Here is a 12,401-nt window from a genome sequence, read left to right as displayed (position 1 = left end):
CAGGTGGTTGCAGCACCGTCGCCGGTTCGATTCCCATATGGGCCAGTGAGCTGCACCCTCTACAGCTAAGACTGTGAACCACAGCTCTCCCTGGAGCTGGGCTGCCGTGTGCCACCGTGGCCAGTGGCCAACATGAATGGCCAGGGCAGCCAGTGAGAGCTACCGTGAACTGCTGTGAGCGGGTGACCAATGACTGGCAACTGACTGCCTCAGCTGGGGGGAGCGCAAGGTCATTATACCAGCATGGGCCAGGGAGCTGTGTTCTACACAACTAGACTGAGAAACAACGGCTTGAAGTGGAGTGGGGGGAAGGGAGGAAGAAGAAGGGGAAAAAATTTTTTTTTTACTGTAAATAGTGATACAGGCTAGCTAGCATGTCCCTGATGGAATACACAAAGACAGCCATATCCTAAAACTCCAGGTTTTGAAATCACTCCTTCGCTCTAGGACATAATGTAACAAGGCCTTGAGGTTAATCATAAAATTCCTTTTGGCCTCACAAACGGAGCTGATCTGATAGATAAGAGTGGGTTACTTTGCTAATTCCTTTAGGATGGGCAAGCAGAACAAACCTGGTAGACGAATTTCATTAGAAGGCGCCAGTTCCCTTCTTCAAACAGTTCCCTTCTTCAAACAGCTCTCCTTCCCCAAACAGGCAAGGGAAGATATAAAAATAAGAGCTTTTGCCTCAGTCTTGGGGCCACCCCCATTTGGGACCCCCTCCCGTTTGGGAGCTCTGACTCTTTGCTTTCAATAAACTATCCTCTTTGTAAAACTCTTTGCGTCTCCTGGGTCCCTGTTTCCATTCTTCAGTCTCACGACCACGGCCTACACCCAGAAACTGCCAGCAGATCCAACATCACCTACATCATTTGGGGAATCAGAGGAAAAATATTCCTCTATGAATAGCACTGTGAAAAGTGGCTTCTGGTCAGACTCTTTGCAGATGGATATTTGCTTTCTAAATAAAATGACTGACTCAAATTGCATAATTTGTTTTATATATCAATTGTAGAACACACTATTCCATTCTTCTGGTAAAACAGCAGGCTTTTAAATATTTTTCCAAATTATTTACACAAATAATGTCACTGGTTACAAATGTTACTGGTTACTCCTCCTTTAGGCCGTTTCTCTCCTTAGTATATTTCCGTGTTGAATCTCTGAAATACATTTAAATAAATCAAGATGGAGAACGAGAAATTACTTCGCTCCTCTGAATCTGATGTTTACCAGCTTAATTAACCTATGACTACAAACCTTTGACTCATTTGTCAGTATTCTATTTTCTTAGTCATGATTTTTAAGTGCTGTGTAACAGTACCAATACTTATAGATTGGTATCAGAACAAAAGACCGTTTATTTTCTATATATGCATTTACTCGTGGTGATGCACATCGGTTAAATCATGAAGCAGTTTTAAAATACATGACAAAAATAACTAAGAATCAAGAAATGTCTCTTTGTTGCTGGTTGGATAAATTCTGTGACTATGCCACGATCCAATGTAAAATAAATTCTTCACTAATTATCTTATTCCTCAAGCTTGTTCCTCATTCAGGACCTGAAGTCAATGTTCACTTAATTGCTCCAGGACAGAAATTGCAAGATCATCTGCGATTCCTTCCTTGCCTTGCCAGGAGCAGAGTAGATCGTATCTTCTAAATGCTCGCTGCTCAGTCCGCTTCTCTTCCTACAGCCTCTCCCTTAGCTCAGATCTGAAATCCTGCCATGGCTTCCTAATTTATCTTCCCACATGTTCTTTTCTTCCTCCACCCCATTCTCTAACCTGCAGTTTTTGCTCTTTCTAAGATGCAGATCATCTAATTTCACTTCCCTTTCAGAGACTGAATTTAAGTTGTTAAATCCTGTCAAAGTTTTCTGAAAATGTCAAACCTTCGGCCTCTTCTGAATCAGGCATATTAGCCAAATACAGAGCATTACTGCAGTAAGGCCTGAAGGTCCCCAACTGACAGACATCTGGGTTCCCTTGGATCTCAATAATAAATAATAATGAACACCCAATGAGTATACTATTCTGAGTATTCTGAGCCTTTTAAGTGTATTAACTCTTTACAAAATCAACAATAGTAATTATTGCTATCATTTATCAGGAGTCTACTTTACATCCCAGACATCATATGTCCATTAGTTACCTTTGAAACCATCCTGCAGGGTAGGTGTTCCTGTCTCCAGGAGGAATATGAAATGAGGGAAGAGGCTTCGGAGGGTCAGGTTTCGCCCCAGGCCAGTTAGCTAGGAAGCAGTAAGGTCTGGATCCAGTCCACATCAGCTTCCCCTGCTCTCTGCCCACCCCCAACACCTGGCACCTCATCGCCTCCTGGACAGGTGTCACTTCCATGCCGACAGTGGTGCCACATGTAGAATGGTGATATAAACGGAAATTAAAACATTGTGGCAAAGTCAAACAGGCTGTTTTGTTATTGCCTGTAGGGGAACAAAGGCCGGTGCTGAGTTGACAGCACCAAGCCTGTCCCTTAACATGTCACTGCTTTGGTTTCAGGCGTGTGTCTGGTGACAGCAGCCTCAGACGTCCTTGACATTTAGTGGAGCCACAGAAGAGAGACCCAGGGAAAACTTATACCTCATTTACTTAAATTTTCATTCTGATTGCTTATACTCAGAAAACAACTAACAAAATGTGGGGTGTTATTCAGAGAGTTATGTTAACCCACAGACTGAAGGAGAAACTTTTTTGCAGAGCTTGATTAACCACAGACTTAAATTTTAGGAGGAAGTAGACAAAAATCTGAAAACATTGCCAGTCATATGCTTAGTTTGTTAAAGAAAACTCGAGAAGAAGCTTATTATTTCTTTAAATGAAAGACAAGCAAATAAACAAACGCCCAAATGTTGTATCTGAATAAGTTCTCTCAGTGGATGTCTTCAGGGAGGGGATGTATCACTGATGGCCAGGACGCGGCTCACAAGCCTGATGCAAGTTCTTCACCTGCGGTTGTGTCTGATAATGAGGAATGCATACTTACGTGTTCATGAAAGGACGATTTCCTTAGTGTCATGTCCTTTCATCGTTTAGTCCAGAGGAGGAAGGAAGACAGGTCAGTGGGTATGCCCCACTATCATCCATGCTAAGAGGAAGAAAAGGCAGTGGGGAGCTTCTCTTGGTCCCTTGTCGATCTGCTGGGTCATTCTTGTCCTATCAGGAGAGAGACAGCACTTCCGTCAGCAGGCTTGGGTGGGGGCGGCAACCTCAGCCAGCTGGAGGGCATGCCCCTGTGGCCTCGGCCTGCTCTGTGGAGGTGGCTCAGGGCTTCCTCTTTCAGGAGGTAATTAGTATAGTCTGCTGGCTCCCCCACTTCATCTCAGCCAATCCAACATGCTTATGCAAACCAACACTTGTAATCGCCTAATCATTTATTTTACATTTAGCCTTCCATCTGTCACCTTCAGGCTAAAGTCCCTTTATTTTTTGGTGCTTTGACCATGGGGTACCTCCTAGGACCTGAAAAGATTTTTCCCTGAAGGCCCTCAGCTAGAAACCACCCGGGGAACCTCAGCTACACCTTCTCCTAGTGAGATTTTTGGTAATTGTTTGCTAACATCCCCTTTCAACCTGAACAGTCAAAGCCCCTTCCTCCATTTTACTCCAATGCAGCAAAGTTGGCTCCAGCTCCAGTTCTTTTGGATGATTTTGTCAAAGTCCCTGGACTTTCAGACACCCAACTATGTAAGGGGGGAGCACATACTGGCTAAGCCATCTAGTCACCTGGGGTGTTGGCATTTGAGAGTGCAGAGTGGAAGGTAGAGATGGAGCAGCCGTCACGATCACCCTCAGATCTATTTTCTCACCTTCCTTTCCAACATATAAGGGCTTTTAAAAAGTCTGGGAGTTTTCAGTCAGTTCACATAGAGTGCAGAAAATGGAAGTGACTCTTTGCCTTGTCTCCAGTAAGCTGAGGAATTACCAAGGAGAGAAAAGGTAGAGAAAAACCACAGGCCTGATATCAACTATTAATAATATTATGGTTAATATTTACTGAGGGTGGTGTTAGTTCTTTTTCTTTCTTCTCCCTCCTGCCCTCTCATTGTTTTTTTTTTTTTTTATTAAAAACAAAAACCCAAACTATTGTCTGAATTGGTTGATGGTTATAGCAGAATCTACAGATAACATCAATTACAAGGAAGATGAAATAATTAGGGAGAAAACTGAGCTAGGATACCCAGATCCTTTTATACTGAGAATATCTGAACATATAGCATTTATTGTTAAATGAGAAGGGAATATGATGGCCCATCTACATAAATCAGCTTATTTGCAGACAATGAGGCAGGCAAATGAGGAGGCGCAATTAGAGCCACCAGACCCTTCAACTTTTAAGATGTAGGACCTGCCTCTCCTGGTCTGTAGGCAGGAGTGGATTAAAGAAACGAGGCAGCAAACTAGGACTGGCGATAGATCCAGAGCATGATACACATTCCAAGAACACCCAGCTGTCCGAGAACCAGACCAGGAACTGGCAAACTCCAATGGCTGCAGGGGTTAGATATGAAATATAAGAGAATAAATGAGCAGGGTCTGTTCTTGCATGTACACTCACTTTGCATATTAAACATGTAGAAATTGTCTTCACTTCTTCCAAGAATTATAGTGTATATTTTTTCTTGACATTTTTGTTTTTTTTTTAACAGTATAGAGGTCTTTCATTTTTTTCACACCTATCATGGCATAAATTCATAGGAATGGGCTCCAGCAGCAGCTCAGGCTCTTTTCCATCGGTTTTCACAAAGTGTGCTTTTCTGGATGGAGCAGGCTGGTGAACGCAGTACCTTTCTTTTTGGTTTCCTTCTCTTTTTGATCATTTTCCTTCACACGTTTCAGGAAGCGATCTCAGCTCTTGGAGAGCTTAATATGTGCAATATGTACATTAATTCTCTTGGCAGTAACCTTGCCCTTGTTTGTTTACAACAATGCCCACTGCATGCTGGGTAACATTGTAGACCCCTCCAATTTTGCCATGGGAACACTTGGGGGGCATTCCTTTTTGAACCGTGCCCATTCCCTTAATGTCTATCTACAATATCACCTTTCTTGTAGATTCGCATGTCTGTGGCCAAAGGAACAACTCCATGTTTTCTAAAAGGCCCATAGCAGAGAACACATAGCAGCTACCTCTCCTCTTTCCATTTCTGTTGGCCATTTTGACGAATTCCTGGAAGATGGCAGTCCTGGCAAAAAGAAGCTTTCTTGACGTTCTTTAAGCTCTTATTACATCTTTTGTTTTGCCACTTCTCATGGGAAGAGAGAAATACCTCCCTACCATATAGAAAGAACAAATAAAAGTATGGTGGTAAACGAAAATTAATACCCAGCTTCAGTACTGGGCAATAGGGAATAGAGGGGATTGCACAACCTGGAGCACACACGTGCCAGTTAAGGGAGCAGTAGCCACACTGCTCTATTGATTGCTGCATGAGGGAATATGGCTGCAGTATTACCAGCTATTCCAAGCTTTCAAAAAGAAAAACCTGTAAATATAGATCTTTATGAAATATATCTGGTTTTTAAAACACTGGCTAAAAAAAAGCACTATATTGGTAAAACCAAACATCTTTGAGGTTATTGTTTTTTTTGTTTTTTTTATACTTCTGTCTAGACAGTGAAGAAGTCAAATTCAAGTAAACATCTGGGAATCAGGGACAACACAAAATGAGATCAAATTGGGGCAGTGGGTAGAAGATAGGTAAGCAGAAGCCACAACAGGGCCGGAGATAGAGAATTCTGAAACGACCTTGCCTCAGGAATGCTTTCCCTTCTCTCTGTAGCAGAAGCCAGTTTCCCAGGCAACGTCCAGTCTGGCATAGCCTGAAAACACGTGCTTCTGCAATGCAGCATCATTTTTTGATAGGACAATTTTGGCACAATTTCTCATAGTCTTGCCAACCCAAGAATGGGAGCTAAGATGGTGCTATTAAGTAGCAACTCCCTGTCGTGGCAAATTTTTACCCTTTTGTTAAGTACAGAGTTTAATGAATTTTCATTTCTTAGTAGCTTATTGAAATCAGGTTCTCAAAGCCTTAATGCCTCATACGCAGCTTTTAGTTGTTTTTATTTTGTTTGTGGTACTTACAATTAATACAGATAATTGGATATTTGTAACACCAGTATACTGGTATTGCAGTCTATCTGACGACTTAATATTTCTTCACAATTGGACAGACAGAGCTCAGTGGCCTGTTTCCAGATAGATGCTTAGGGTTTATTCAAAGATGAACTTAAAAAAAATGTGTTTCCTTTGTTAAGGAATAATAATAATAATAATAATAATAATAATAAAATATCGTTAGGGCAGTATTAATAACAATACCACCTAGAACTTTAAAAAGCCTCCCAGGTAACTTCAAACAAATCTCTATTTTGCTTTTAGGAACACTGGGGAAATAGAATTGAAATGAACAACTGTGCCTTTTAATCCACATCTCATGTGCCCTTTACTGTTTAACTGTCATTATGATTTTTTCCACTTACTCTTGAACAAACTGAACTAAGTTAGAGTTATTGGTCCGATGTAGCCGAATGCCATAGGCACATTGTATCCTGGTATCAGCCAAGTATTTGGTAATGCTTGTTATAGCCTTATAAGTAAGACAGAGAAATATGTATGGGCTAGATCATAGCACATTTTAGTGCAATCATAGGAGTCATTTACATTCAAATCTGACATACGAGTATCATTCATCATTGATTTAGTAAATATTTATGGGTTGCCTACTATGTACTAGGCACTGCTCTGGTCAACCAATACGGCAGTGAATGTAATGTTTTTTTGTTTGTTTGTAGAGGGCACTGAGAAACAACAGAGGTAGACACACCCCTCCCACACACAAATTGTATATACATTCATATGTATAAATATATATGTAAGTTTTAAAAAGATAACTAGCCTTGAGTAAAAAGTAGATTTCATCCTCACCAATAGTAAATATTGCAATATACAAATAATTTTGAAATATCATTAGTGAAACATGTTATATCATACCATGTTAAAAATGTATTAATAGATTGTTTTTTAGAGCAGTTTTAGGTTTACAGAAAAAAAGTACAGAGACTTTCCATATATACTCCCTCACCTCCCAAATTCTGCTACTATTAAATTTTGCATTAATGTAGTACATTTGTTACAAGTGATGAACCAATATTGATATATTACTTTAACTAAAGTCTTAGTTTACATTAGGGCTCACTCTGTGTGGTATATTCTATGGGTTTGGACAAGTGTATACTTGTATGCACCACATTTCATAGTGTCATGTACCATCGTGTATCACTATGTCATGTATCCACAACGACAGTATCATGCAGAACAGTTTTACTGCCCTAAAAATCCTCTGTGCTGCACGGCCTCCTTCCCTCCCCTAGAAACCTTGGCAACCACTGATCTTTTTGTTGTCTCTCTAGTTTGTCTTTTCCAGAATGTCGTATATACTCAGAATCATAAAATATGTAGCCTTTTCTGATGGGCTTCTTTCACTTAGCAATAATATGCGTTTAAGCTTCATCCTTTTTTTTTTCATGGCTGGACAGTCTGTCATTTGATTTTGTTACCGAATACTATTCCGTTATGTGGATATACCCGTTTGTTTATCCAGTGACCTATTGAAGGACATCTTGGTTGCTTCCCCAGTTTGGAAACTGTGATTGAGCTGTTATAAACGTTCAAATGCAGGTGTTTGTGTGGCTGTAATTTCCAACTTATTGGGATAAATACCAAAAGACCATGACTGCTGGATTGGATAAGACTAAGTTTGGCACTATAAGAAACGGTGCACTGTCTTCCCAAGTGGCTGCACCATGTTTCATTCCCACCAGCAATAGCAGAGGTTCCTGTTGCTCCACATTCTTGCCAGCATTTGGTGGTGTCATTGTTTTGGATTTTGGTCTAATAGGTGTGTCATTGCTGTTTCAGTTTGTGATTCCCTACTGACATATGATGTTGAGCGTCTTTTCATGTGCTTATTTGCCATCTGTATTTTCTTTGGTAAGGTGTCTGTTCAGATCTTTTGCCCAGTTGGGTTGCTTGTTTTCTTCTTACGGGGTTTTGAGAGTTCTTTGTACTTTTTGGATGTAAGTTCTTAATCAGATATGTGTTTTGTAAATGTTTTCTCCTAGTCTGTGGCTTATCTTTTCATTCTTTTAACAGTGTCTTTTTAGAGAAGTTTTCACTTTTAATGAAGTCCCACTTCCCAATTTTTCTTTCATGGATTGCGCTTTTGGTGTTGATCGAAAACCACATTGCCAAACACAAGGTCACCTAATTTTTCTCCTATTTCATCTTCTAAGAGTTTTATAGTTTTGCACTTTACATTTAGGTCTGTGATCTGTTTTTGGGAAAGGTGTAAGGTTTGTGTCGTTTCTTGTCTTTTCTTTCATTATTATTATTACTTATTTTTTTGCATGTGGATGTCCAGTTGTTTCAGCACCATTTGCTGAAAAGACTATCCTTTTCTTCACTGAATTGCCCTTGCTCCTTTGTCAAAGATCAGTTGCTTATATTTGTGTGGGTTTATTTCTGGGCTCTTTATTTTGTACCATTGATCTATTTGTCTGTTCTTCCGCCAATACCACATCACTAAAGCTTTATAGTAAAAATTAGAGTCAGATAGTGTCAGTCCTCTGAATTTGTTCTTCTTCAATATTATTTTGGCTATCGTGAGTCTTTTGCCTCTTCATATAAACTTTGGAATCAATTTGTCAATAGCCACAAAATAACTTGCGAGGATTTTTATTAGCTTTGCGTTGAATTTGTAGATCAAATTGGAAAGAACTGATATCTTAACAATATTCAGTCTTCTTAATCCACGAGCATGGAATAGCTCCCCATTTATTTAGATCATCTTTGATTTCTTTCATCAGTTTTGTAGTTTTCATCATACAATTTTACATATTTCTTCAGCTTTATACGTAAGTATTTCTTTTGGGTGCTAATGTAAATGGTGTTCACTTGTTCATTGCTGGTATATAAGGAAGTGATTACTTTGTGCATTAACCTACATCTTGTAACTTTGCCATCATCATTTATTAATTCCAAGAGTTGTTTTTTGTCGATTCATTGGGATTTTCTACACAATCATGTTATTTGTGAGCAAAGACAGTTTTATTTCCTCCTTTCCAATCTGTATGCCTTTTACTTCCTTTTTAAAATACAAGTCTTATTGTATTAGTTAGGACTTCTATACAATGCTGAAAAGGGGTGTTGAGAGGGTACACCCTTGCCTTTTTTCTAATCTTAGGGAGAAAGCATCTAGTTTCCATGAAGTATGGTGCAAGGTGTAGGTATTTTGTAGATATCCTTTATCAAGTTGAGGAAGTTCCTGTCTCTTTCTAGTTTGCTGAAGTTTTTCTTTTTTTTAAAATTATGAATAAGTATTGGGTTTGTTCAGATCCCTTTTCTACATTTATTGATATAATCACATGCTTTTTTTCTGTAGACTGTTAATGAGATGAATTACATTAATTGATTTTCAAATGTTGAACCAGCCTCCTATACCTGGAACAAATCCCACTTCATCATGGTATATAAATCTTTTTATACATTGCTGGATTTGATTTGCTAACATTTTGTTGAGGATTTTTAAGTCTATGTTTATGAAGGACATTGGTCAATCGTGTTCCTTTCTTTAATGTTTTTGTCTACATTTGCTGTTAGAGGAATGCTGGAGTCCTAGAATGAGTTAGGAAGTATTCCCTCAGCTTCTGTTTTTGGACAAGATTGTAGAGGATTGCTATCATTTCTTCCTTAAATGTCTGGTAGAATTCACCAGTGAACCCATCTGGGCCCAGTACGTTCTGTTCTGGAAGATTATTAATTACTGATTCAGTTTCTTTAATATGTATATGTTTATTCAGATTTCTATTTCTCCTTGGGGTAAGTTTTTATAGATTGTGTCTTTCAAAGAAATAGTCCATTTCATCTGAGTTATTGTATTTGTGGTCATAGAGTTTTTCATAAAATTCCTTTATTATTCTTTTAATGTTTATGGGATTAATAGCGATGGCCCTTCTTTCATTCCTGATATTACTAATCTGTGTCTTCTCTCTTTTTATGTATACCACTGTATTTTAACATGTAGTTTTGTTACAAGTGAGAGCAGATATGTTTCCTTTTAGCTGGTTTTATTTCTTTTATAAACTGATAATTTATGTGCTTTGCCTGCTTTTCTATTTTATCTAAGGCTTATTATATATTAAATATGTTAATGTTTTACGCTATCATACATGCTGTAAATGTTTTATTCCAGCTTACTGTTTTACTTTTAATTTCGTGTTTACATTTTTTCATACATAAACTTTAGAGAAAGTCCCTCAGTATTTTTAAATTGTGTTTTCTAATGTTGTGCTAAATAATACCTCACATTTACTGATTATTTATGTATTTAAGTTAAACCTCAAACAGTCCCGTAGTAGGTACTACTATCCTCATTTTATGTAGTGAAAATGAGGGCACAAATAGGTAAGAATCTTGTTTCAAGTGGGCACAGAGGGAAGACTTGAAATGAGGTATTCTAATGTCAGAGAAGTAGCTCCTAAGCGCTACTGTCTCCTAGAAATGTACTCCCACTTGAAGATGGTGTAAGTTACATACATTTTTTAAATATAGTTTTCATGATTTTTAAAAGGGACACTCATAAACACTCTACTTTGAAAATGTCAAGATTTTAAAATTTCAAAACATAGAGCTATATGTCATCACCCTTGCAAATTTAAAAGAATTCATTTATTCTGGAATTGGAACTGATACATGACCTAGTTTGACTGATCTTGTGGGAAATTTGACTTACAGAATAATGGAAAGTATGGGAAGAATTGTAATAGGGACAAAGAAAATTTGGCAATTTTTAAAAAACACAATTATTAACTACAGGAAACAAGCAAGTGGTAAAAACACACACACAATCACAGTGCACTCAACATTGACTTGAGACTACTATTTGCATGGACATAAAGTGAAAAATGAGTATTTAATTTCACACAAAAAGTGAATGGAAGGTAAGGAAGTAGAGAATTGAAAAACTGGGAAGAGACAACTCTGATGGACTAAGGTATGATTTTCTTAGCTCTTCCTCGCCTGCCTCTATATCTGATATTAAACTGTACTGAACTGCTATGAAAAATCTTGTTTCTGAATCTTACTGCAACATACTCCAGGAACTGCGTCTTCTATAATATAATACCCACCCCTCCTCTACCTACTATCATGTAGTTTTCTGGGAGTTGTTTCCTTTAAATGAGGAAGACAGCCAGAGGAAGAAGGAGGTTAGGTAGAGGGAAAGGAATAGCCTGAAAGCCATCAATTATTAGACAGCATTGACTTGTAAAATAATGGACGTGGAAAGAGATTGTTTCATTTTTCTCATGATCCTCATTTTCTCTTTTGAGACGTAGTGCCAACTTTTAGAAATAGTCCTAAAGACTAATTTCAAAAAAAGGAAACAGGTTTTTTTTGCCTTTCATACAAGAACACCTTTCATGTAGCAAATTAAATATATAATGCTAATGAATAATTCACAAAGCTCACAATGAAGACAATAACTTTCCATGGAATTACAAAACAGAATAAATGGCCAGTGTCATTTCTGAAGAGAACAATTTCATTTACTATCTAATTTTGCCACATTAGCCCTTTCCCTGTCTCATTAAAACCCTGGCCATATATTGCCGCTTTCCCATCTAAGGAACATCCGTTCTTTAAATAGCACACGGAACTCCTACCAGTGTGACCTTTCTGCTTGGCAGGTCAAATGAGAATATTAACTAGAGTACTTTGTTCTGCAGTTCCCAGAAGAGCAGACCTTAATATTCGCAGAAGCGTCATTGTTGAAAGAGTCTGAGCAGTCTGCAAAAAATGACTTACTTCCTTTGCTCTGAAGAAGTTTCTCTTGTGTTTGCAAGAGGTAGATATCAAAGGGACCTTTATGGGCTCGATCTAAACTAGTTCCAGTACTGGTAAAGAGATGAGGCAGGCAGTGGGGAGACAGATCTGTTTCAAGAGCACGGGAGGAAGTTTTCTGAAGGATGCTGGCAGCAAAGAACAAGCAGCCAGTACTGCAGGGAGGTCTTAATACAACGTGACCAAGTGTCCTTACAGGTGGCGGAGCACAGCAAAAGGCACCAAAAGCGTGTGATGTTTATTCAATGTCAAGGTAACCAGGAATGCAGCTTAGTGAGGGTGAGGGCAAGAGCAAGGGAAGGCCCCAGCCCCGGAGAGACTGAGCAATGCAATAGGTTAAAAACAGCAACAACTCAGGAAAACAAGTGTGGTTTTCACAACTGAGTTTGAAATGGCTGACTCTGAAGTCAACTGGTGAAATGCAATCAGCAAACAAAGTTAGCATCTTGGAGACTATCTGGTTGCCTCATATG

The 12,401-nt window shown here is 38.7% G+C and overlaps 1 protein-coding gene across 2 annotated transcripts in view; it reads right to left on the bottom strand.

The window, feature by feature from the left end:
* PCED1B (PC-esterase domain containing 1B) overlaps window positions 1-12,401 on the bottom strand; it is a 127,874-nt gene that overhangs the window by 19,733 nt on the left and 95,740 nt on the right. For both annotated transcript variants that reach the window (XM_074325792.2, XM_074325797.2), the window contains exon 3: window positions 3,010-3,179. The gene's annotated coding sequence lies outside the window, so the exon portion shown is untranslated. The remainder of the gene's footprint in view (window positions 1-3,009; window positions 3,180-12,401) is intronic.

This window comes from Rhinolophus sinicus, chromosome 1 (assembly GCF_057876585.1).
Source record: "Rhinolophus sinicus isolate RSI-liver-muscle chromosome 1, RSI-T2T, whole genome shotgun sequence".
Lineage (NCBI taxonomy): Eukaryota > Metazoa > Chordata > Mammalia > Chiroptera > Rhinolophidae > Rhinolophus > Rhinolophus sinicus.
Note: the sequence above shows the minus strand (reverse complement) of the source record. Positions and strands in the feature narration are given on the sequence as shown.